Genomic DNA, 26,723 nt, shown 5'->3' with positions numbered 1-26,723 from the left:
GGTCATGCAGAGAAGAGACTGGGCTCTGAAACAGAACTAGTAATAACAAGGCCAAGCACCTCGCAAGCATCTTCTGTGCAAGGATCTCAGAGCACTTCGCAAAGCTCAAGGATGGCATTTGCAGGGAGAACTCAACTCTGAATGCACAAGCCCCTGTGCATGATTTTTTGTGCACTAACTGCTGTACGCACAGGTGATGGGCATGCACATACATATTCTGTCACCTGGAAGAGGGGGTAGTTCTTGAAACATGCATGCACAGGTGTTTGCTTGTGCAAAATTGTGCACACACAAAAAGTTTGTCTCTCCACTGCCGGAGGTTACACAGCAAGTATAGCCCACACACCTCCTGGCTGTAGTTCTCTGTCCCCTTTAGTGACACCGAGACCACTTAGAGAATAATGAGTCTGGTCTACAACCTTAGCTAAGAAGCATATGCCTTTAGCTCATGCAGTACAGGCTCATGTATTTAGCTCCAGAGGTCTCAAGTTCAATCCCACCTACCAATGACCAGGGTCGGTCAGTGTTACAAGTGGGAGCTTGTCCTGGATTTGAACCCGGGATCTCTTAGAAGTCTCTGAAGCTCGGGACACGCTTCCTCAGCTAGGGGATATATGTAACCCACACACCTCTGGTGCTTTGTCCCCTTTAGTGGCACCGAGACTACTTAGAGATTAATGAGTCTGCTACAGCTAAGGGCCATGTGGCTGGAGGCTCATGCATTTCGCTCCAGAGGCTTTAGGTTCAATCCCACCCACCAGCCGATGACTGGGGTCTGTCAGTGTTACACAAGCAATTGTCAGAGCCAGGAAGAGAACCCAGGTCTACAACTGCCCATTCCATTCTCTGACCATAAGGCAACACTGCTGACACATACATAGATATAGTAGGAAGTAGAGTCCCCACTTCATCATTCATGTTGCCAAGAAATCATGAAGCATGCACATATTGACAAGCTGTCTGTCCAGGCACCAACCTTTAGAAGAATGCTGATGGGTCCCACTGGATACCTAGCTTTGAGCTGCAGGACAGCTGTTTTAAGGAGTGAATGTGATAATATTTGTGACTATATGCTCCTGGTTGTCCCCAGATTTGCATCTTCGCTACTGGGCATTTTGAATGGAGATGAACGTTGTGTACATAACTCCTAGGAGTATCCCCTAGGCAAGGCAGGGGTTCTGGGAAAGGTCACAATAAGGGCCAGCAGAAACAAAGGGGGAAGAAAGATCACCATGGGAGGTGGGGGGGACTAAATGCAGAAAAAACTCTGTAGTCCCCCAAAGATTATTCTAGTGCCATTAAAAAGAAGGGACAAAATCCACCAAAGGGAGTTAGCTCCTACTTTGTTCTGAATGGCCAGAAAAGGATTAAAGGGTGGCCTTGCCTTGGAAAGTGACACAGCTGCTACTGAGCATGTCACATTGTAACGGCCCCCACCTGGGCTATCAGTGGTATTGCACTCCAGGACCTTCATTGTCAAAAGGATGGTCTACACGGCTTGAGCTAAAGAGGTAACTCCTTTACCTGTGACTATAGTAGACTCTTATCCTCTTATGTGAACCAGACGCTAGAAGGAGAGTCTGCTAGTGTGGGTACACATTCATATCATCCTTGGCTCAATGCGTACTAGGGGAGGAGCCAAATGAAAGCAAGTGAGATATGTGTCCTGGATCAGATCCTTATTCTCCCACTTGGGACAAGTTCAGCCACAAGCTTGTAGTATTTTGTTCCTGCTTCGGTGTCCAGCACATTTGTCTCTACCACAGATCTCTCCGCAGACCTAAAGCCTAAACAGCATAAAGAAAAGAAATCTGTGAGATAGGTGACAGAGACTGAAAGGCCTGAGGATTACTTGTGTAGTGTGTTATCAATCCTAAGGATTGAAGACAATAGAGATGATAATACAAAAAAACAGGCTTACCATGAATTTATGAATTGATAAGTCAGTTTCTTATAACAGCACACAGTAAATCACGGCTTGCTCCTACTTGTCTGTGACTTGTTATGTACTCCCTACTTTCTATTTGCTTTTATCCTAGTTTGCACTTTATTTTTTGGGGAGGGGGAGGGAGAGGGTGGGAAAGTTTTCTCTTAAGTCAACTTGGTAAAACTTTGGCCTTCAGTCCTCTTGATTCATAGAATCATAGAATATCAGGGTTGGAAGGGACCTCAGGAGGGCATCTAGTCCAACCCCCTGCTCAAAGTAAGACCAACCCCCAACTAAATCATCCCAGCCAGGTCTTTGTCAAGCCTGACCTTAAAAACTTCTAAGGAAGGAGATTCCACCACCTCCCTAGGTAACGCATTCCAGGGTTTCACCACCCTCCTAGTGAAAAAGTTTTTCCTAATATCCAACCTAAACCTCCCGCACTGCAACTTGAGACCATTACTCCTCGTTCTGTCATCTGCTACCACTGAGAACAGTCTAGATCCATCCTCTTTAGAACCCCCTTTCAGGTAGTTGAAAGCAGCTATCAAATCCCCCCTCATTCTTCTCTTCCGCAGACTAAACAATCCCAGTCCCCTCAGCCTCTCCTCATAAATCATGTCTTCCAATCCCTAATCATTTTTGTTGCCCTCCTTCTTAGACTGTCAGCTCTCCAGAGCAGGGAGTGTCTTTAGTATGTGTATGTACAGTGCCTAGCACAATGGGGTCCTCATCTCAGCTGGTCCCTCTCAGTGCTCCCAAAATGCACACAGTAATAGGTATTTATCTGGCCCCCTTTCACTGTAGGTTCGGAGTGCCAAACAACTAGTACTTTGCTGGTAATATTGTGTCTATTTTGTTTGCCAAACTAGTTTACAAAGACACCTAATGCTAATTCCCCATTGATATCCTCTCCAGGATGAAGCACTTTTAGAATCATAGAATCTCAGGGTTGGAAGGGACCTCAGGAGGTATCTAGTCCAACCCCCTGCTCAAAGCAGGACTAATCCCCAATTTCTGCCCCAGATCCTCAAATTGCCCCCTCAAGGACTGAACTCATAACTCTGGGTTTAGCAGGCCAATGCTGTAGTCATTAGTATCATACCTTTCCTATCCGCTGGAGGAATTTACTGGGTCCATTCCTTCCCCAGCCTAACCTCACATTGCCAGTATTACCCTGCAGGTCTGCAGGATGAAAGTGCACACCATGTACCCATTATTTTACCAAAGATCTGATTATCTTTGTCCCTTCTGTATCCCCTCACCCCTTGTGTTTGTCACCCTTTCTTCTTGTGTATCCCCTCACCTCCTGTGTTTGTCAACTTTTCTTAATACATATGTAAGGAAATTATTTGTCCTGTCAAGTGCTCTATTTCTCTTTATTAAAGAGTAACTAAAGTATAGAAATAATAGTGCTCTATATCTCTCTCTTCTTTCAGCAGAAGTAGCCTGATTAGTTGAGAAAGAGAGAGACTGTAAAAACTATCAAGGGAAAGCCAAGAGTTTGATTTTTATGGACAAGGCCTGATATCTGTGACAAGAGTGGGGCCAAGGTTCGCAAAAGTGACTTGCAATTTTGAGACCCCTCAAGTGGGCCTACTTTTCCTGAAGTGCTGAGCACCCATGCTTCAAGATGCCTCAAGTTAGGGTCCCAAAAATCACTAGCCCTTCCTTAAAATCTTGTCCCAGACTTTGTTGAGAGCAGTTTAAAAAGTATATAGGGAACCTCCAACACAAACACGAGAAGCCATGTGTCCTCCTTGCAAACACATTGTCTAGCCTCTCCCACAGATGTTATGGCTCAAACCTCTACCCTGGTACTTGCTACTTGGAGTGATTTCTCCCCTAGCTCTCCTCACTTGGATTGAGCCCTGGGTTCTTTTTTAATGGTGCCTAGTTCCCCACCACTAGGTGAATCCTCCTCACTTTGTTTGAGATACAAGGGGTGCTTCCTTTGGGAAAATGAGTAATGCTACCTCTGCTGGCAAGGAGTATAAAGCCTAGTACATATGAAAAAAACAATGCACATCAGCACAAACCCCAGCAAAGACATGACATACCCCAAAATAACAATATAAACGGGGACTTTACTGGGAGCAGGAGAATTGGATCTGGGGAAAGAAAGGTTTAGGTACTAACACATCAACAAATTCCCACCTTCTAACACTCCCAGCTCTTCCTATTCCCTAGGTCCCTCCCTGGTACCTTGCCAGGCAGATGGCTGGGGAGGAGTCCAGAGACCAGTGCTGCAGTGCTGTGAATGTTCGCCAGCTTCAATTAAAAGGGTCCCTTATGGAGTCTTCACTCCTGGGTGGGGATCTCCTAGCTTCCAGATCTGCAATCTTGTGGGGTCTGGGTTGGTTCTCAGGAGCCTGCACTAGGTTGGATCTCTGCTCCTCTGAGAGCTGGTCCCCACAGGGCTGGAACTGTCTGATCCACTAGATCCCACAGCAAAGCAGTACAGAGGAAGCTCAATCTATTTTTACTCCAGATGAAGGATATTCAATGGTTTTGTTATTTAAGCCATTGAAAAAACTGAGTAACCCTAAAAAGTTGCAGAGAAAGCCCTTTTCTTGGTGGATTTCTGGGTTCCTAACACCCTGATCGCAGGGATTAGAATAAACTCTTTTCACTTAGAAATAACATTGTTTCGCAAAAGAGGAATTGTGTTTCCTTGTCTTCAGACAAAGAATCCTTCCCTTAAATATTGTTAATCAGCATTCTAAAGAGGGCACTATCTGCCCTCTACACTGTCCCAGTTCCAGGAGAAAGTTAGCAAGTCTTTGGCTCTCTCTTCAGTGACATTGAATATTAACATTCCAAAGGGTTAGTAAAGGGTTAATAAATTATTTCTAGCTGTTATAAGCCTATCATAGATAGTTGTATATCTTATAGATGGTTAGAAGTACATCAGCAGAATATGTTTTGTATGGTCATAAGGAACCTATTGGATCCTATACCAATCTATGATTAACTATTTATTAAAACATCCGTTAATCATTTAAAAAAAGAAAAGGAGTATTTGTGGCACCTTGAAGACTAACAAATTTTAATCATTTGTTAACCTTTTATAATATAAAGCATGACTTTCTCTTCTCTGTGTCTGTAAAGAGGAAGGTTTTGTTTACATTTAATAAACTATTAAGTAATATGATGTGGCCCTGGTACTCACAGGTCAGTTTGCCCAGTTACTCTGGGTAGGTTATTTGGGGCCAGATCCTAAGAGGGGCTGCACACATTCAACTCACACTGTGAGTTGGCAGCTAGACAACTCAGATCTGTGGCCCCTAGTCTCCCTCCGGATCAGTTCTTGCATGCCCCCAGAACAACCATATGAACTGAAAGAACCTTCTTTGTTACAATAGACGCATCGTGGTCATGGGAAGTTCACCTTACACCTTTACTGCTGAGGCTTCTTGAGCTCCCCCATCCTCATGCCTATGGAGTTCAAGAACAAACAGCAGACCTGCTGGTTACGGACTGCCCTCTTTCTCATCTTGATGGCAGATGGATGTACTTGATGTCTCCAGATGCTGCTGCCATGATAGAGTGGCTGCATCACTTACCCAACATCTAATTCATTGTTTGTGCCATCAGATGCCATGCATCAGAAGTTGTCACACTGTAGTCAGTGGGTGTTACAGACCTCAGTATAAATCAGGATCAAGCAACTTGGGTATTTTATGTCCTGTCCACCACTCAGACAACATAGCAGTAGATAACACAAGAAACCAGCTGTCAAGATTTACTGCTCCCAGGAGTTTACACATTCAAAACAAAACCCTTTCTTATTTAAATGACAGGTTTCAGAGTAGCAGCTGTGTTAGTCTGTATTTGCAAAAAGAAAAAGAGTACTTGTGGCACCTTAGAGACTAACAAATTTATTAGAGCATAAGCTTTCGTGAGCTACAGCTCACTTCATCGGATGCTTTGTCACCTTATAAAAACAAATGGCTTCTCAACTTTCTTACTACAGCACTCACTAGTTATCCCTTTCCCCCAAAGAACTCTTTGTTAATCTTCTTTGTTTCATGGCCTCTCTATAGTCTGCCTCTGTTTTGATATAGTTGATTCACTAGAGTCTTGTTTTTGAGACATGGCCAGGTTTGGTGGGTTTTTATTTTGTACAAAGTGCTTCCAGAGAAACCCTCTCTTACTCCAGCAGTGGGTCAGGTAAGAGATAACAAGGTCTACTGAGTCCCAAGGGAGCAGAATGCAGGATGTGGAGGGATGCTTTTTTAAAAAATCCCTGTTGGGAAAGTTGTTAATCCTGAGACTCAGGAAGGAAAGTGACCCAATTGCCTAGTGAACCCAAGATATGCAAAGATGACTCATCGTTTATGTCATTCATATCTCAGCCTTTTCAATGGAACTGGGATTTGAACCGCTTCTTGATGCTGTGGGTCACTTCACTAAGGGGAATCACAACCGAAACAACATTTTAAAAGGTACTGTGCATGACGGATTTCCTTGCTCTGGTCTGTGTCCCATAAGAAGATATTTTTTCTTTAAAAACATCCCCATAAATAACTAACTGGAAAAAAGGAAAGAGGGGAAATGGACGAGATCTGAGTGTTTTGATTTGATCTCTACATTCTAGAAATTAAAAAAAAAGCAGCATCGTATTCTTTTATATTTAGGTTCATCGTTTGCAAAGACGACAACCCATTTAAACCACACTGTTACCAAATTATGGACACTTGCATTTCTGATTGGGAACATATATGCAACCAGCGATGCATGGTTGCTGCAATTTTCATCGTCTGTGCATTATATTACTCTTTGCCTTTAGATGCTGTTTAAAACTATTACAGGAGAATTTTTGTCTATTGTTTACTTTCAGCTCTCTACCTATAGTTACTATAGATAAGCACTATGGTGACTCAAATAATAATAATATGCATGCAACGCAGTAGTTTGAAGAGTACATAAAACACTTCTGCCAATGTGCTGTCATTTATATGAGGGGTATGGAAGGTTAATCTAATTTAATATTTAGAATCAAAGTTAATTAAGTTTCAGAATGTTTATCTGAAGTCATTTCAGGAGCCTCTGTACTGTATTGAGATTTTAAAGAGTTAATTGAAATCTGGTAAAGACTGCTAGGAAATGTGCTGAACTTTGTAACTGACCTTTGCTGCATTCCATAGTTTACATAACAATAAATCTGATTTATGTTATGTTAAATAACGGAGAGACTAATTGTTCAAAATGTCAAGTTATATCCTAACAATGGATACAATAGTAGCCTTGACGGCATGCAAATATTTCAGTGATCTAGAGGACTACACTCCTGTCTGATGTCGCTCGTCTCACACCAGGCTGGTCAATGGAGAGCTTAACAAAGCTATGCGTATTGTTACTGGGACTTTATGTGCAATGCCGTTGCCATGGCTGCCAATGCTTAGTAACATAGCATCACCCCATATTTGTCATGAATTTGCTGCTGGCCAAGATCCATGAGAACAGTGACCTTCCTTTGTACGCAGACCTCTTCAACCACCCACCAGCTCGCCTGTCTTCTAGAAGCCCTTTACGGTCACTTATACCACCGTAGGACATGATGGTGGAATCTGTTTGTTGTAATGAGTGGTCAGCGATGATATTTGTTAATCACTCTCTCGTCATTGAGCCAACCGGCTGTCTACCAGGTTTTGATCTGCCAAGGCACCTGTGATCATCTCTGAACTGGTTTCAAATAGGTCAGGGCAACTGTGCGGCCAATCTCCTGAAATGGGGTTTTTCTAATGACTTGCAATGCAGCTGTGGTCAACTTCAGACTATGTCACATATTCTTGATGAGCGCCCAGTGACTTATTTCAATGGCGGGCTACCGGCTCTCCGCCTGGCTGATGATGTCACCATCAAATGGCTGGGCACGTTGCACATATGATGAGAGAGTAATTATTCATATGATTTGTTATAGGTCTAGAATAGTCTCGAACACAAGCATTTTGAAATCTCAGTACAGGGGATCTAAATGCACCTTGTAGGGTTTTGGGTCAGACACTGAACCAGGATCTTGACCCAAAGCTCTTATAATCAATGGAAATCTTCCCATTGACTTAATTGGACTTTGGCGAATACCCAGTAAAGATCATTTTCCCAGTTCCTGATAGCATTCATGTGGATTATGTGTTGGGTGCTGACAATGTTTTTGCACCATATAAAACAAAAACACAGGTACATCAATTCTGCCCCATTGCAGTCAAGGGGTGAATTGCCACAGATATCAATGGGAACTGCAGTTGGCCCAGATATGCCCTGCCCTGAAGACTTTATGATATAAACATGACAGAGAGGGTAGCTAGGACACAAGAGGAAGTGCAGAGTAGCAAACAAGTAGATCTGGATTGTTCTTATTGCTGTTTTCTTGTGGGGATCACTGAAGAAATGACTCTTGCAGAGGGATTTGGACAATGTGGTGATGTGCATATAAAACTATATCTATATGAGTGCATCCAACTCCTCCCATCCTGCATTTTCTCATTTTCGCTGAGCAAAGGTAATGTCTTTGTATATGTTTGTAGTGCCCAGCACACTGGGGCCCTGATCCTGACTGGGACCCCCGGTTGCTATTGCCATATAAACATTAAATAAAAATGGAGTGCCAGAGACATCATAGTAACACAAACCATCCCTCTTGTATAATCTCTGTCCCAGCTAACCCTCTCTGCCCATGGAGTGGGTGCTCATAGGGGGAGATGAGAAATTCCATGTGACACAGGTTTTACTCAAATTCTTCCATTGGGGCAGCGGTTTCCTGGACACCAGTGGATCTTGGAAACCTGCCAGAGACTTGCACGAAGGCCTATCGAGTATTTGTCCTTCCACAAGTGCAGGGGACTGAACTAGACCCCTCAAGGTCTCTCCCAGTTCTATGATTCTATGCGCTATTTAGGGGTGCCTGGCTGGTCCCCTTGGCAGCACAGTACCACTGGAGCTGCACTGCCGGGGACTCCCCAGGCTGTGGGTGTTCACAGAATCCCCTCCAAAGGGAATTTGCAAAGTTATAGGGTGCTCCCTATGGAAGCAATAATTTTCCTGCAGGTTTCCTGCTCCACTGATGGTATGGTGCACTGCTCTGTCCTCAACCCTCCTACCTATAGAGTTCTTATAGAGGGCTGTCCCATGGTCCAGGGCAAAGGGGATTCAGGCCATGGGAGCAGCTGAATCTTCTCCTCCATACCGGCAGCGTCAGACAATGCACAAAAGGCTTGTGTAATCTTACCGACCGCCGCTGACATTGCACCAGGGATTAATGTGCCTCCACTGTTTGACACATGGAGATGAGCAAAGTTCCTTTTGTGGGTATGGACTGTGAAATCAATTACAGCATAAATCTTACATGGCCCAAAGAAATGGATTTCAAACACAGAGGCATAGCTGCTATCTTGGAGATGAGAGTCAATTAATATCATAATATTGAACCGGGACTCAAATCCTTTGCATTCATGCCAAATTTTGAGCAAACAAAACCAGACAGGGAATAAAAAGAAAATGGTCCATAAAATGAGGCTGAACTTTCACTGAATAAATAAATAAATGCATCATGCATTTTTTAAAGTCATGATTGACTAACAAAATATTGACCCCTGCTGGAAGAAGACATGGAGTGTGCTGATCCCTTTGGATTTTAGGAATGAAGGCTTAGAATCAGGATTTGTACTGAAGGAGGGAATGAAGGCATGAGCATCTGCTGCAATAATTAACAATTCAGACCTAGATCTGATTTCACCAGCAGTTTCTTGTCCTGTAACCATTGTACTCAAAAGGTTTAAGGAGCTGTGGAAATCATCTGAGTGAACAAAAGCTCTTCACGTAGCGTGGAAATAGCAAACATTAATGACAAAAAAGTCAACAAAAATGTAGATAGAACAGGATATGGGGAAAGACTGGTTCTTTCATTGCCCCAAAATGAAGAGAGGATTATGGATACTCTTGTTCAGAATTTAGCCTGAAAATAAGTGAATTAATCCTTTGACTTGATTTATACAAATATTTTAAAGTGGTCTCTCAATATCGAACACAGGAACATAACTGTAAATGTCTCACACCTAGCAGGAATCCACACACAATCTGTTAGCAGAGTTGACAGTGTGCAAGTGTATTTAGAAAAGAAAAGATTCATGTGATCTGAAGGGAAACCAGAGTATTCCTCAAAACAACACAACACGACACATTTATTTCCTCACAACATCTCAAGCGCTAAAAAGGCAGGAAATTCCATGCTCAAGCGACCCCCCCCACACACACACACAGCCAACACAATCCCAACCTCCAAGTATTATCCACTCCCCTCCTGGCAGTAGGGAATTTTTTGATTAAGCCAGGTTTTTGTTGGAAAACATCAGTTGTTCTAAACAAAAATCTTCACAGGAACATGGCGCATCTGACAAAATCTCCATCAGAAAAGGGTTCTCAGGTCCAGGATGGAATTTCTGGTCAAAACCCAGCGAGAGACATACCCCAGAATAGACCAGCAGGAAACATGGCTTCAAGGCCCTACTCTGCCTGATTTGGACCAGGGACCTGAGCCCACATCCCAGGTGAATCCCCCAGGGGTCTATTCTGGGGTGTGGTGTCTCTCCTTTTTCTGTGAAGCAGCAAGGGCCTAGAAGCCTGACAAGCTCTGAGTACTGGAAGCACGAGCATTATTGAAAACTTTCACCGCTGTGCTGGCTATGCTTCACCAGGTCCCTCAGCCCTGCACCCTAGCCAGCGCAGCTCCTGGGACCCTTGGCCAATTTTTGTCCTCTCCTTTAAGCCCTATGCAGACACATTCTGTAGCCCCAGCTACAGTCCCTTGCCCACTACCCTGTCAGGTGTTCTCGTTGTAAGCTCTAAAACAGAGTGGTCAATGGAAGCAACCTCTACTCTTGAATAGCAGCCTTGGAAGCCAGCTATCTTCATGCTACAAACATGAAGATCTCTCTTCCTTCCCTCCTCACACTCCAAGAAACATGGCTGATCCCAGCTCTGGCAGTTGGCATATGCTGCTGCTCATTGCCTGTATACCCCTTTGGCCACTGTGACCAAAGGGAGACACTGAGTGACCCAGTAGCCACCTACATGGCCATTTCAGTTTTGTTTGCCTCGGAATCACTCAACATTAACATTTTAGTAAAACCAACCCCACTGTGTGTTCCCAAGACCCAGCACTCCCCTCCCAGATACACCTGTCAACAATTCTGTAAGCCAGTTGCCCCAGTAGATCTGAGGGTATAGTGTCAGAGATCTTGCATCACTATATACTGTATATGAGAAAACTGACACACGCTGTCTCAGGCAGAGCTGGCAGAATAAGGGATTTTCTGTTCTGATTTTCTGGCAATTCTGGAAAATTAAAAAAAAAATTTAAAAATAGTTTTGGGTTGAACCAAGAATAAAATGTTTTGAAATTTTCAGTGAATCAAAAAGTAAAAAAAAATCATTCTGGGTCAAACAAACATTTTGCCACAAAACGAAATGTTTTGTTTTGATTTCAATCTTGGGGTTTTTTTGCAGAAATTGTGTTTTCCATTGAAAAAACATTTTGATGGGAAATTCCTGGCTTTCTCTAAGGAACAGGACAGCTTGAGAAAGAAGGTGTCAAAACCGGTTGGTTCCTTGATGCCCCTGCCCACGCTTTGCTGAGCAAACCTTGGGGTAGGAAAGAATCATAGAATCATAGAATCATAGAATATCAGGGTTGGAAGGGACCCCAGAAGGTCATCTAGTCCAACCCCCTGCTCAAAGCAGGACCAAGTCCCAGTTAAATCATCCCAGCCAGGGCTTTGTCAAGCCTGACCTTAAAAACCTCTAAGGAAGGAGATTCTACCACCTCCCTAGGTAACGCATTCCAGTGTTTCACCACCCTCTTAGTGAAAAAGTTTTTCCTAATATCCAATCTAAACCTCCCCCATTGCAACTTGAGACCATTACTCCTCGTTCTGTCATCTGCTACCATTGAGAACAGTCTAGAGCCATCCTCTTTGAAACCCCCTTTCAGGTAGTTGAAAGCAGCTATCAAATCCCCCCTCATTCTTCTCTTCTGCAGACTAAACAATCCCAGCTCCCTCAGCCTCTCCTCATAAGTCATGTGCTCTAGACCCCTAATCATTTTCGTTGCCCTTCGTTGTACTCTTTCCAATTTATCCACATCCTTCCTGTAGTGTGGGGCCCAAAACTGGACACAGTACTCCAGATGAGGCCTCACCAGTGTCGAATAGAGGGGAACGATCACGTCCCTCGATCTGCTCGCTATGCCCCTACTTATACATCCCAAAATGCCATTGGCCTTCTTGGCAACAAGGGCACACTGCTGACTCATATCCAGCTTCTCGTCCACTGTCACCCCTAGGTCCTTTTCCGCAGAACTGCTGCCGAGCCATTCGGTCCCTAGTCTGTAGCGGTGCATTGGATTCTTCCATCCTAAGTGCAGGACCCTGCACTTATCCTTATTGAACCTCATTAGATTTCTTTTGGCCCAATCCTCCAATTTGTCTAGGTCCTTCTGTATCCTATCCCTCCCCTCCAGCGTATCTACCACTCCTCCCAGTTTAGTATCATCCGCAAATTTGCTGAGAGTGCAATCCACACCATCCTCCAGATCATTTATGAAGATATTGAACAAAACGGGCCCCAGGACCGACCCCTGGGGCACTCCACTTGACACCGGCTGCCAACTAGACATGGAGCCATTGATCACTACCCGTTGAGCCCGACAATCTAGCCAGCTTTCTACCCACCTTATAGTGCATTCATCCAGCCCATACTTCCTTAACTTGCTGACAAGAATGCTGTGGGAGACCGTGTCAAAAGCTTTGCTAAAGTCAAGAAACAATACATCCACTGCTTTCCCTTCATCCACAGAACCAGTAATCTCATCATAAAAGGCGATTAGATTAGTCAGGCATGACCTTCCCTTGGTGAATCCATGCTGACTGTTCCTGATCACTTTCCTCTCCTCTAAGTGCTTCAGGATTGATTCTTTGAGGACCTGCTCCATGATTTTTCCAGGGACTGAGGTGAGGCTGACTGGCCTGTAGTTCCCAGGATCCTCCTTCTTCCCTTTTTTAAAGATGGGCACTACATTAGCCTTTTTCCAGTCATCCGGGACTTCCCCCGTTCGCCACGAGTTTTCAAAGATAATGGCCAAGGGCTCTGCAATCACAGCCGCCAATTCCTTCAGCACTCTCGGATGCAATTCGTCCGGCCCCATGGACTTGTGCACGTCCAGCTTTTCTAAATAGTCCCTAACCACCTCTATCTCTACAGAGGGCTGGCCATCTCTTCCCCATTTTGTGTTGCCCAGCACAGCAGTCTGGGAGCTGACCTTGTTAGTGAAAACAGAGGCAAAAAAAGCATTGAGTACATTAGCTTTTTCCACATCCTCTGTCACTAGCTTGCCTCCCTCATTCAGTAAGGGGCCCACACTTTCCTTGGCTTTCTTCTTGTTGCCAACATACCTGAAGAAACCCTTCTTGTTACTCTTGACATCTCTTGCTAGCTGCAGCTCCAGGTGCGATTTGGCCCTCCTGATATCTTTCCTACATGCCCGAGCAATATTTTTATACTCTTCCCTGGTCATATGTCCAAACTTCCACTTCTTGTAAGCTTCTTTTTTATGTTTAAGATCCGCTAGGATTTCACCATTAAGCCAAGCTGGTCGCCTGCCATATTTACTATTCTTTCGACTCATCGGGACGGTTTGTCCCTGTAACCTCAACAGTGATTCCTTGAAATACAGCCAGCTCTCCTGGACTCCCTTCCCTTTCATGTTAGTCCCCCAGGGGATCCTGGCCATCTGTTCCCTGAGGGAGTCAAAGTCTGCTTTCCTGAAGTCCATGGTCCGTATCCTGCTGCTTACCTTTCTTCCCTGCGTCAGGATCCTGAACTCAACCAACTCATGGTCACTGCCTCCCAGATTCCCATCCACTTTTGCTTCCCCCACTAATTCTACCCGGTTTGTGAGCAGCAGGTCAAGAAAAGCCCTCCCCCTAGTTGGCTCCCCTAGCACTTGCACCAGGAAATTGTCCCCTACGCTTTCCAAAAACTTCCTGGATTGTCTATGCACCGCTGTATTGCTCTCCCAGCAGATATCAGGAAAATTAAAGTCACCCATGAGAATCAGGGCATGTGATCTAGTAGCTTCCGTGAGTGAATCTGGCTGTGAATTCCGTGAATCTGGCTGTGCATCTAATTTTTTGCCTTTCTAAATTATGCTCTACTGTTTGCAGTGTGATTTACAAATAAGGGCCCAGTGAAAGTGCTTCTACACAGTATTCATATATAAATTATGAAAACACAGATTTACAGTTTAATCTCTGCATGTGTACTGATGTGTATTAAACATATTCTGTTAGCCTCAGAAAAAGTTGTAAATTTACTATATATCTTACAGAGCATGGCTCACGTTACTATAAGTACAAATTACTTCCCGGGTGCTTAACATCCATTTTCCCCCAAAGCACTACTTAGATGAGCTAGGATTAGTCTCATTGGAAGAAAAATTAATTTTCTTAACCCTTTCTTCATTATGGTTCAAAACAGCAACAGCCCACTTAAAAACAAGTCAGTGGCTGATTTTTCTGAACAGGTTCTACTCTTTGGTCATTAAGTAGCAAACTGTTTACTCCTGTAAAGTATCTGTTTCCCAGGGATTATTAATCATATTGGGAAGCAATTATTGGGAACCAATCAGCTATTTAGTTTATTTTCCCACCCTTTTTAAAATATTAAAATGCTGAGATATTCATTTTTGCAATGAAAATCTACTCAGTAAATTACCATATTTATTTTTCATTTATGGAGGAATAATCTGTTTTAATTAAGCCTAACTGAAGAACTTTTATCAGATGTAATTATCCCTTTCGATAAATATGTCTCCACTAATTATGTTTAACCATGGGATTTATAGCTCTTAAGTCATTTTGTAGGAAACATAATAAATCTTTAGTAATACATGCTAAATTACTATAAATTAACTCAAATCATTAACATAATAAACAAATTAGGATAATTTCACTTAATTAGTTTGGGTGGTTAACTCAAAATCTCCTGTAAAACTTCATGGTAATCAAGAATTTCACGAGTATTTTTGGAGAGAAATTTCTGTAACAAGCCTATTTGAATAGGTATATAGGAATCAGATCATTGCAGGAACACAGTAAATACTTATTCCTCTTTACCAATAAAGCCTTTTAATAATAATAGTCAGTGACACAGAGTGATCTCGATCACTTAGTAAGCTGGGTGCAAGCAAACAATATGTGCTTTAATATAACTAAATGTAAATATCTACATCTAGGAACAAAGAACGCAGGCCATACACAAGGGGAGAGTCTATCTTGGGAAGCAGGGACTCTGAAAAAGGTTTGAGGGTAGTGATGGATAATCAGCTGAACATGAGCTCCCAGTGCAACGCTGTGGCCCAAAGGGCTAATGTGATCCTAAATAGGAGACTTTTGAGTAACTAGAGAGAGGTTATTTTACCTCGGTATTTGTGACCACTGCTGGAATATTGTGTCCAGTTCTGGTGTCTAAAATTCAAGAAGGATACTGATAAATTGGAAAGGGTCCAGAGAAGAGACATAAGAATGCTTAAAGGATTAGAAAACCTACCTTATAGCAACTCAGCACCTTCAGTCTATCTATTAAAGCTTAAACAAAGAAAAGGCTAAGGGGTGGCTTGATTACAATCTGTAACTACCTATATGGAGAACAAATATTTGATAATGGGATCTTTAATCTAACAGAGAAAGGCATAACACGATCCAATGGCTGGAAATTGAAACTAGACAAAGTCACACTGGAAATAAGGTGTACATTTTTAACAGTGAGGGTCATTAACCAGTGGAACAATTTCCAAAGGGTCGTGATGGATTCTTCATAACTGACCATTTTAAAATCAAGAGTGGATGATCTTCTAAAAGATTTGCTCTAGGGATTATTCTGGTGCAGTTCTCTGGCCTGTGTTCCACAGGAGCTCAGATTAGACAATCTCAATGGTTCCTTCTGTCCCTGGAATCTATATTTCCACCCTTGGGACCCACTCCTGAGATCCTTGACTTCAACAGGAGTTTGGACTAAGTAATGTCTTCAGGGATTAGGACATGGGGTGAAAATCACTTCTGTGGCCAGCTCAAGGCCTATGCACTACATAAATCCCATTTAAGACCAAAAACAGGGCTTAAGTGGGACTTACACGGTGCATAGGGTTTGATCTTGCCTTCTTCAAAAGAAGTGAATTACACCCACATTGAATAGTTTTAATAAGTCCAGCACATTCCGTCTCCTTACCTCCTCTGATAAAGGTAAATTACAGATCCTTTATTTTATTTAGCATAAAGAAACAAAATCCTATCTGTATCCCTGAATTGCCATATTAACTTTCTTCCCACTTTACTTAACTTGTTTTCCTTAATGATATTAATTGCTGTATAATAATATTAGACAATGGTCTCCAACCATTAAGTCCCAAAATAATGGTTGTGTTAAATCAGAGTTAATTAGTATGTCACAAATTCCAGTCCCACTACAGGGTGATAACTTAATGAAAATATGCAATGTCACTTTACCAAGAATTACATATACAATTTTAAAAGGTATTTTAAATATTGTTCTTAATAGCTGCCAACAGAAACAATGGAATATGATTCTTCAGAGAGCATTTCTCTTTTCTAACTACAAACAAGTGAGCTATCACAAGCTCTTACAGGGGCTGCAGAAAACAGATTTAACATTAATTTATGAATAGCTGAATTTTTTCTCTTTAATGTTTAATAGTGAATCATGCTTTAAGCCATTTATATTTCACTGCACATCAGCAAGGCTGTCAGGAGCAAAAGATCAGAAAAACATAATTCTTTTGGCTTGTTCTCATGCACTCTCCACCTATTCCTTAAGAAGTCTGAATAATTTTGACAGCAAGATACGTGGGGTAGCAATGTGAAAGGAGCTGCATTTTAAAGGGCCTTCAAGTTTTGAAAGCAGGACTCTCAGGTAAAATGACAGCTAGGAAGCATTCACTCACAGTCTCTTATAGCATACAAGCAAACGAGGGTCAGTTGACTGACTGTGGCCATTCACCTGTACCTAAGAGTTCCATTCTCTAGGAGGGAGAATAGTGCAGATTTCACAGCATAAGGGTGAATGCCCTCTCTCAGTGCTCAGAATTCTCCATTTCCTAATCTGTTTTCTAACTCACTTAATGCCCCAAATAAATTATATACAGCTATGCCAATGCATTAGCACCTTGTGAGTCATGAAGCAGGCCTGCCAAAACAGGAGTTTTAATCATTGCTATCTGCAGATCACAGCAAATTATGGATTCCCATCATTTTAACCTTGATGTCTCCATGATCTAGAGCAGACATTGACAGCAGAACTGCACTTTTCATTATAAAGCTGTCAACACTATTAGGGGAGTCCTCCAGACTGGAGGAAGTGAGGGATTAGGGCCTAAAACCCTGGCCTTGCAAAGAACTCTGAGTGGTGGACCCCTGCACTTGTCCAGGGATTTTTGCAGGATTTGAGCCATAGTAGTGGTTTGGGTTTTGTTTTTAAGGCTTGAAGTTAGCCTCAGTATGACTATACGGGAGCTTGTATTTCCTCTTTGAGGATGTGGGCAGCCCTACTTTGTAAGTGGGCCCACCAGAAAGAAACTGTAGGCTCTAAAGTCTCCATTTAAGAGAAAACAATCCCCTCCCCCACAGCACTCTTTGGAAGAAATATGTTCCCCTTTTGCTATGAAAAAAAATGTCAACAGGAGCATCAGAAGGCTAGCGGGGTCATGCAACTTACTCCTAAACTAGCGGTACTCAAACCTAGCAGAGCTGCTAGCTCTTGTTATCAACAGTGCACCTCAAGGCTGCTGGGGTGTACCTATGTTCATGACATTACAGAGTCTGAACATAGGTACACCCCAGCAGCCTCGTGGTGCACTGTAATGCCTGTTGCAATGTTTCAACAGAACATAAATACAACATCATGACACAAAGACCACAACACGCTGTTAGAACATCGCACCATGAGTTTACTGTTGCTTGACTAGATATTCTCCTACTCCCCCATCTTGGGTTTTCTTGTCTCTAGTTTCTAGTTTCCACTGCTGCCAGCTCTGTCCAAACAACATGCTGCTTTGGATCCTCCTAGACTTTGGCCCTGTCTTGCCAGATATTAAAAAAATAATAATAATAACTGCACCATGCACTGTAGGAAGTCGTCCTTCCTTTATGTTTGTGTTGATTTCTCTGGACACATACGGAAGGATTTCAAAATGGGTTTCAGTTTCATTGCATAATATGCAAAAGAAGGAATTATAATAGGAACAATCTTTGGACAGAGGACATCATTCATTTAGTTTTATAAGGTGTGTGGGGAGGGGTATTTATCCTGGACATCATTTTTAAAATATACTGAGGTTACGGAGTTAGAGACATAGGAGAAACCAAACCTCTAGAGACCACACTCTAGTTAGGTTTATGATTTGACTAAATTAAATCCAAAAAGTGTTGAACTACTGCACATTATGCATCTGATGAAGTGAGCTGTAGCTCACGAAAGCTTATGCTCAAATAAATTTGTTAGTCTCTAAGGTGCCACAAGCCCTCCTTTTCTTACTGCACATTTGGTGCCATGTTCAAAGACACAGTCTGCTAATCCAGGCAAGCCACTATAGTAGCTTTGAAGTGCTTTCACTGCTGAACTTTGGCAAATGAGCTGTGTTTATCCATCATCTGAAAAACCAAAGATCCTTTGATTAGAACTGACAAGACTGACTGTATCTAGTACCTGATGGGGGAAAGGATTCATTGCTCAGAAGTATAACAAAGGCTCCTATTAAGGAGGTGACCTATGGTACTTCAAATGATGTAGGAGGAAAATGAACCCTTCGTAAAGACTCCTGCAGTACACTTAACGATAGAACTCTACACCCTTATCAAGCAGACAATGGAAGAAAGGGGAATGAGAAAAAGGCCCTTGTGAAGAATTTATTACCAGCATGGGTTTTCTTGGCCTACTGTACATACTTTACAATATATTAGGTGTATGGCAACACATCATTTTCAAGATTAAAATCTGGTCAAGGTCAGACATAAAAGAAGTTAGTTTCTTAGGTTCTGATATCACACAGTATTTCCTGATTAGTTGAAAAATGGGCCATATGCTGTCAAGAAACAAGCTCTTATCTGTCGGCGATAACAAGTGCATCCAACTCTACCTCAATCTTTCCTCCTTAAGTGCTATTGGTATGAGCCATTGATTATAATTGTATAATGCGATGGCAGCTGGTTGTTATATTGGATAATGATGAGATTGTTAGAGGACTGTGTATGGAAAGCAAAGCCTCAGGCTGGTACCATATCTGACAAACCCGTCATTAATTACTGAGGAAAAACTTTCTACCTCTTAAATAATGTATACAGCTGGCTCTATAGTAGCAAAAGATAAAACAATTAAAATGGAAGCATTACATTCCAATGGGTTGGGTGGCATTAGAAACCCTGCAGCACAAGCAAAGGCTAGATAAGGGCCACTGCTAATGATGATCTAGTCGTTAGGCAGGCAACAGATACTACCAGAGCTCATCCTGGAGTGATGGTTCTTTTTATAAAGTAATTTAAGATAAAGTGCAGTAGAGACCTGTTAATCTCAAACTTGATGCACACAGGATGCCTTCCTTAAGCACTTTATCCCTATGGCAGGCATATCTTTAGAAGAGCTTCTTTGTCTTAGTCTTTGAGGTTTAGTGAAGGGAAGGGTAATCTTTCAGCAGGGTTATTCCCTCACTAGGTTTTTATTTAATTGGGCTGCGCAGCAGTTCAAATACTATGCTTTTTTTTTTAATCTGTGGGTGAATTCAATCCATATAAAGTATCTAGTCCCCTACTATGTAAAGTAGTACATTATTGCACGTTGGCATTCTTCTTTCACAGGGAACTGCTTTTATTACATTGTATTTTAAAAAGGGAAGTAAAATGTAACAAATATTAATCACATCATTATGCTTCATTAAATCAGCACACTGTCTCATCTGGTGTGTTTGATCACAGATAAGTATTGCCCCAGTTTTCAGATCTCTGAAGTTTAACATGAGAATTGTTTTTATTCCAACCTAATGAGACACACAATTTACAAGACATCTAGAAGTGCCAAAATCAGAGTCCCTTCCAAATTCTCAGACCTATCACCTGAACAGAGAAACTCTGGCGTTTTCAGGGTCTGTCCTCCCAGTGATGTGTGGGAAATTGACATACACACAGTGAGTATAATTACTCCAGTAAACAAAACTACATTAATCCTCAATTCAGACAACCCCTGCATAGCTGGTCAGATAGACCTCCAGAGCAATGATGAGGAATGCCCATCTATTGTGGGGGGGGGAGTTTAAAGCAGTATCGCTTCATAATTCTCTAACCTCTACAATATCGGTCTCTGAAGTATGATTTTTTTCTCTGGTGGGCCAGCTAGATATGTTCAATATCTTATTTTGATTGCAAAATTCACATCCTGAAATCACATCAATACCATCCTGCTCCGTATATTCCATGTTGGTATTGCTTTGAGTCTCTGTGCAGCAGGGATCATGTCTTGCTCTGGATATTTCACAGCATCAGGCCCAGTGTTGGTCCTCAAAACCCCAGTCTTAGGATTAGTTTATTACTACTTTTATTTTTACTATTAAGGCTGTCTGACAAATGTTATTTTATATAATGGGCCCTAGGTGTCAGTGACATTATTTTCAGGTTATATACATAATTCCTTACACAACATCCGTACATGCATTTTGCAATGATATTGATGACCGACATGACACCAGCTTTTATTTAAGACCTCACATCACATTCTTTGGTGAACCAAAATATACATACCAGACTCAGGAGAATTTTGTAATCCCTCTGCACCCCTCCATGTGCCTCTGCCAGTTGCCAGTATCCTTGTTCTAACTCCATGTAGCTAATGGAATTACAGCTGGGATTCATGTAGCCCTTTGCGTCCAATATAAGTAAGCAAGATGTCCCCAGTGCTGTTAGTGCTAACCCCAGCAACTGTTGTCTTCAAGTGACCTCTGCAAGGGTGCAGTGGTCCATGTTAACAGCCCCCAATGCAGGATAAGGACCTAAAATGTGGGCTTTTTTATTTAATATGTATGTTACAATAGAGCTCATATGCTCCAGTAAGGATCAAGGCCCCATTGTGCAGAGCTCTGCACAGTAAAGAGACAGACCATGCCCAGAACAGTTTACAATCTAAGACTAGGGTCTCAAGTTGGGGGTATGGAGCACCCTGCCTTTCCAATAATGCTGAATGGGAGGGAGGTGCTGTCTAGATCTTCTCTAGGCAGGAGGAAGGTTTTAGCTAGTTACTTGCTAGATGGAGGCAGTGGCCCAGCATGGAAGAGGTTGAGACCCCTTCACCCTCAATCTAGGAAATGTGATGTAGAGCCACTGTGGTCTGGGGAAGCTGTAAAACCCATGACAAAGCTCATTATTCAGCGCTCACGCTGAGTTGTCTGATCTGGATTATAATTTCTTTGTTGCTATTGTTCAGAACATAACCACTGAATTGTTGGGATTAGCCATTGACAGGCCAGCTGCACATTGACTCCAGTACTAGTCCCTGAGCAGTCAAAACAATACACATTGCACCACATATTTCCAAGGGATGTGATCAATGCTGTCAGCTCAGGCACAGCAAGCTGACAAGCCATCTCCTTCCACAAATAATCATTAAGGAATTACTACTGGCAGGAGAGAATAACCTTTGCTTTGATTTGCAGCTTGATAGATTACCCCTCCCCCCCCAGGCTTTTTCTTTTTAAACACACGTCAGTGTGCCTGGGAAGATCCCATTTCCTTTTGTTATGGTACCCCACAGTCTTCATTGGGAAGCTAACCTCCATGCTGCCATAGCTGCATTTCTTTTGAATTCCCAGAGAAAAGTATGTTGTCCATAGCTGAGTGGAGCAAGGGACATCCTGGAGCCACTGACATTAATCAGAGGAGTTTCTCTATAATAAGAAGAGTTTACTTCTTGCAATCAGATCTGTGTAGGCCAATCTTTGCATCTATGGAGATGTCAACACTTCACTGAACTCTTGTGGACTGCTTGAGAATCCACACTGCGTTATAAAGCTGGGTTTACAGTTGCTGGACCCGCGTCTCACAGCTATGCTAACAAATCCATACTGCACTACAAAGACCTTCTGATTCAGGTCTACGGCTTGACCTGCATCCACCCTGCAAAATGAAACAGGGCTTGGACCAGAGTCCAGTGGGACTCGGGCTCTGACCCACTCCACACCTACCATGATACTAGGACCTGGGTCTTGAGAGCCTGCTGACCCAAGTCAGACAGATGTGTGTGGGTGTGGACAGAAGCAGGGGGTTGGGCTCAAATCTGAGTCAGAGCCAGGGTTTAGCGTGCAGTGTAAACAAAGCCTATCTGGCATCCCATTCACTTCAAGGGGACTCACACATGACGTCCACCAAGGTAGCATTTTAAGCCAATGGGCTCTACACAAGCACAAGGCACACCTATTCCAAATCAATTTCAGGATCTGGTCCTGTATTTGTACAGTTATTGATTTTCACACAATCTAGTCTTAAATAGTCCAAATCAAATCCATGATCCTTTCACCCCACAGGTCTAGGAATATCTGGGGCCAAATTTTGTGATTCAGATCCAACTCTAGTTTTAAGTGTCCTAGATGGTTACTTCAGTGGTAAAGTGAAGTCCCTTTTTTGCTTTAATTTTTATTAACTGCGCTATGATAAATATTTGTAAAAGATTGGAAGTTGATATTCCATAGCTGAGCATTTGCACTGACTGTTCTTTATTCATGACTCTCTTTACTTGTCTGTCACTTAATATTAATTAATATTAATTAATTAATTAATTAATATTCAGAAGATTGTGGTGATAAAAATTCATGTCTCAATGCTTTGCTAGTTTCCTGACCAATCAATGTTCAGCCCTCGGATCGCTACCCCTTCCTGCTTCTCCACGTGGGCACCAATGATACTGCCAAGAATGACCTTGAGCGGATCACTGCGGACTACGTGGCTCTGGGAAGAAGGATAAAGGAGTTGGAGGCGCAAGTGGTGTTCTCGTCCATCCTCCCCGTGGAAGGAAAAGGCCTGGGTAGGGACCGTCGAATCGTGGAGGTCAACGAATGGCTACGCAGGTGGTGTCGGAGAGAAGGCTTTGGATTCTTTGACCATGGGATGGTGTTCCATGAAGGAGGAGTGCTGGGCAGAGACGGGCTCCATCTTACGAAGAGAGGGAAGAACATCTTTGCCAGCAGGCTGGCTAACCTAGTGAGGAGGGCTTTAAACTAGGTTCACCGGGGGAAGGAGACCAAAGCCCTGAGGTAAGTGGGAAAGCGGGATACCGGGAGGAAGCACAGGCAGGAATGTCTGTGAGGGGAGGGCTCCTGCCTCATACTGGGAATGAGGGGCGATCAACAGGTTATCTCAAGTGCTTATATACAAATGCACAAAGCCTTGGAAACAAGCAGGGAGAACTGGAGGTCCTGGTGATGTCAAGGAATTATGACGTGATTGGAATAACAGAGACTTGGTGGGATAACTCACATGACTGGAGTACAGTCATGGATGGTTAGAAACTGTTCAGGAAGGACAGGCAGGGCAGAAAAGGTGGGGGAGTAGCACTGTATGTAAGGGAGCAGTATGACTGCTCAGAGCTCCGGTACGAAACTGTGGAAAAACCTGAGTGTCTCTGGATTAAGTTTAGAAGTGTGTGCAACAAGAGTGATGTCATGGTGGGAGTCTGCTATAGACCACCGGACCAGGGGGATGAGGTGGATGAGGCTTTCTTCCGGCAACTCACGGAAGCTACTAGATCGCATGCCCTGATTCTCATGGGTGACTTTAATTTTCCTGATATCTGCTGGGAGAGCAATACAGCGGTGCATAGACAATCCAGGAAGTTTTTGGAAAGCGTAGGGGACAATTTCCTGGTGCAAATGCTAGGGGAGCCAACTAGGGGGAGCGCTTTTCTTGACCTGCTGCTCACAAACCGGGTAGAATTAGTGGGGGAAGCAAAAGTGGATGGGAATCTGGGAGGCAGTGACCATGAGTTGGTTGAGTTCAGGATCCTGACGCAGGGAAGAAAGGTAAGCAGCAGGATACGGACCCTGGACTTCAGGAAAGCAGACTTTGACTCCCTCAGGGAACAGATGGCCAGGATCCCCTGGGGGACTAACATGAAAGGGAAGGGAGTCCAGGAGAGCTGGCTGTATTTCAAGGAATCCCTGTTGAGGTTACAGGGACAAACCATCCCGATGAGTCGAAAGAATAGTAAATATGGCAGGCGACCAGCTTGGCTTAATGGTGAAATCCTAGCGGATCTTAAACATAAAAAAGAAGCTTACAAGAAGTGGAAGGTTGGACATATGACCAGGGAAGAGTATAAAAATATTGCTCGGGCATGTAGGAAAGATATCAGGAGGGCCAAATCGCACCTGGAGCTGCAGCTAGCAAGAGATGTCAAGAGTAACAAGAAGGGTTTCTTCAGGTATGTTGGCAACAAGAAGAAAGCCAAGGAAAGTGTGGGCCCCTTACTGAATGAGGGAGGCAAGCTAGTGACAGAGGATGTGGAAAAAGCTAATGTACTCAATGCTTTTTTTGCCTCTGTTTTCACTAACAAGGTCAGCTCCCAGACTGCTGTGCTGGGCAACACAAAATGGGGAAGAGATGGCCAGCCCTCTGTAGAGATAGAGGTGGTTAGGGACTATTTAGAAAAGCTGGACGTGCACAAGTCCATGGGGCCGGACGAATTGCATCCGAGAGTGCTGAGGGAATTGGCGGCTGTGATTGCAGAGCCCTTGGCCATTATCTTTGAAAACTCGTGGCGAACGGGGGAAGTCCCGGATGACTGGAAAAAGGCTAATGTAGTGCCCATCTTTAAAAAAGGGAAGAAGGAGGATCCTGGGAACTACAGGCCGGTCAGCCTCACCTCAGTCCCTGGAAAAATCATGGAGCAGGTCCTCAAAGAATCAATCCTGAAGCACTTAGAGGAGAGGAAAGTGATCAGGAACAGTCAGCATGGATTCACCAAGGGAAGGTCATGCCTGACTAATCTAATCGCCTTTTATGATGAGATTACTGGTTCTGTGGATGAAGGGAAAGCAGTGGATGTATTGTTTCTTGACTTTAGCAAAGCTTTTGACACGGTCTCCCACAGCATTCTTGTCAGCAAGTTAAGGAAGTATGGGCTGGATGAATGCACTATAAGGTGGGTAGAAAGCTGGCTAGATTGTCGGGCTCAACGGGTAGTGATCAATGGCTCCATGTCTAGTTGGCAGCCGGTGTCAAGTGGAGTGCCCCAGGGGTCGGTCCTGGGGCCCGTTTTGTTCAATATCTTCATAAATGATCTGGAGGATGGTGTGGATTGCACTCTCAGCAAATTTGCGGATGATACTAAACTGGGAGGAGTGGTAGATACGCTGGAGGGGAGGGATAGGATACAGAAGGACCTAGACAAATTGGAGGATTGGGCCAAAAGAAATCTAATGAGGTTCAATAAGGATAAGTGCAGGGTCCTGCACTTAGGATGGAAGAATCCAATGCACCGCTACAGACTAGGGACCGAATGGCTCGGCAGCAGTTCTGCGGAAAAGGACCTAGGGGTGACAGTGGACGAGAAGCTGGATATGAGTCAGCAGTGTGCCCTTGTTGCCAAGAAGGCCAATGGCATTTTGGGATGTATAAGTAGGGGCATAGCGAGCAGATCGAGGGACGTGATCGTTCCCCTCTATTCGACACTGGTGAGGCCTCATCTGGAGTACTGTGTCCAGTTTTGGGCCCCACACTACAGGAAGGATGTGGATAAATTGGAAAGAGTACAACGAAGGGCAACAAAAATGATTAGGGGTCTAGAGCACATGACTTATGAGGAGAGGCTGAGGGAGCTGGGATTGTTTAGTCTGCAGAAGAGAAGAATGAGGGGGGATTTGATAGCTGCTTTCAACTACCTGAAAGGGGGATTCAAAGAGGATGGCTCTAGACTGTTCTCAATGGTAGCAGATGACAGAACGAGGAGTAATGGTCTCAAGTTGCAATGGGGGAGGTTTAGATTGGATATTAGGAAAAACTTTTTCACTAAGAGGGTGGTGAAACACTGGAATGCGTTACCTAGGGAGGTGGTAGAATCTCCTTCCTTAGAGGTTTTTAAGGTCAGGCTTGACAAAGCCCTGGCTGGGATGATTTAACTGGGACTTGGTCCTGCTTTGAGCAGGGGGTTGGACTAGATGACCTTCTGGGGTCCCTTCCAACCCTGATATTCTATGATTCTATTCTATGATTCTATGATTCTATGATTCAATTTTTACATACCATGGATGGCAGATTCTGCTTACTTGTTGCATGTGACTTTTTAATGAGTTAATTGTTTTATTGAAACAATAAGCTGTCTCCTCTTAATTGTTATACAGTAATCAAGTTGCCTTTCGATGCTGTTAATTTATAATTTTGCAGATGATGATCTTCCTACCAATATGCTATACTCATTTACCTGGACTAATTCTGCTGTAATTTTATCATTCAGTTTTTGCTGAAGTATCCGGTTTACATATAAAAAGCAATCAATACAGATTAATAAAATTGTGTCAACTGGTCATTAAGGAGATGTAAAACTGGCATAAAATAAACCTACTTTCTATGGGTCCACTGTAATGGGATTTCAGATTCTTTGGCTGCTGATCAGAGAAGCTCATAGGCTACTCTGCCTTTAACCCATGGAGCCAAATCTGACCCCACATGGACAGGACTTCAGCTTGGTACCTCCA

The 26,723-nt window shown here is 43.2% G+C and overlaps 1 long non-coding RNA gene across 1 annotated transcript in view; it reads right to left on the bottom strand.

Moving 5' to 3' along the window:
- Positions 1–1,541: 1,541 nt before the first annotated feature.
- Positions 1,542–26,723, bottom strand: part of LOC122461101 — a 36,011-nt gene continuing 10,829 nt past the window's right edge. The window contains exon 3 of the long non-coding RNA XR_006282833.1: positions 1,542–1,787. This is a non-coding gene — a long non-coding RNA (uncharacterized LOC122461101). The remainder of the gene's footprint in view (positions 1,788–26,723) is intronic.

The sequence above is a fragment of the Dermochelys coriacea genome, chromosome 7, assembly GCF_009764565.3.
Source record: "Dermochelys coriacea isolate rDerCor1 chromosome 7, rDerCor1.pri.v4, whole genome shotgun sequence".
In the NCBI taxonomy this organism is placed as follows: Eukaryota; Metazoa; Chordata; order Testudines; family Dermochelyidae; genus Dermochelys; species Dermochelys coriacea.
This window is presented reverse-complemented; position numbering and strand designations above follow the sequence as displayed.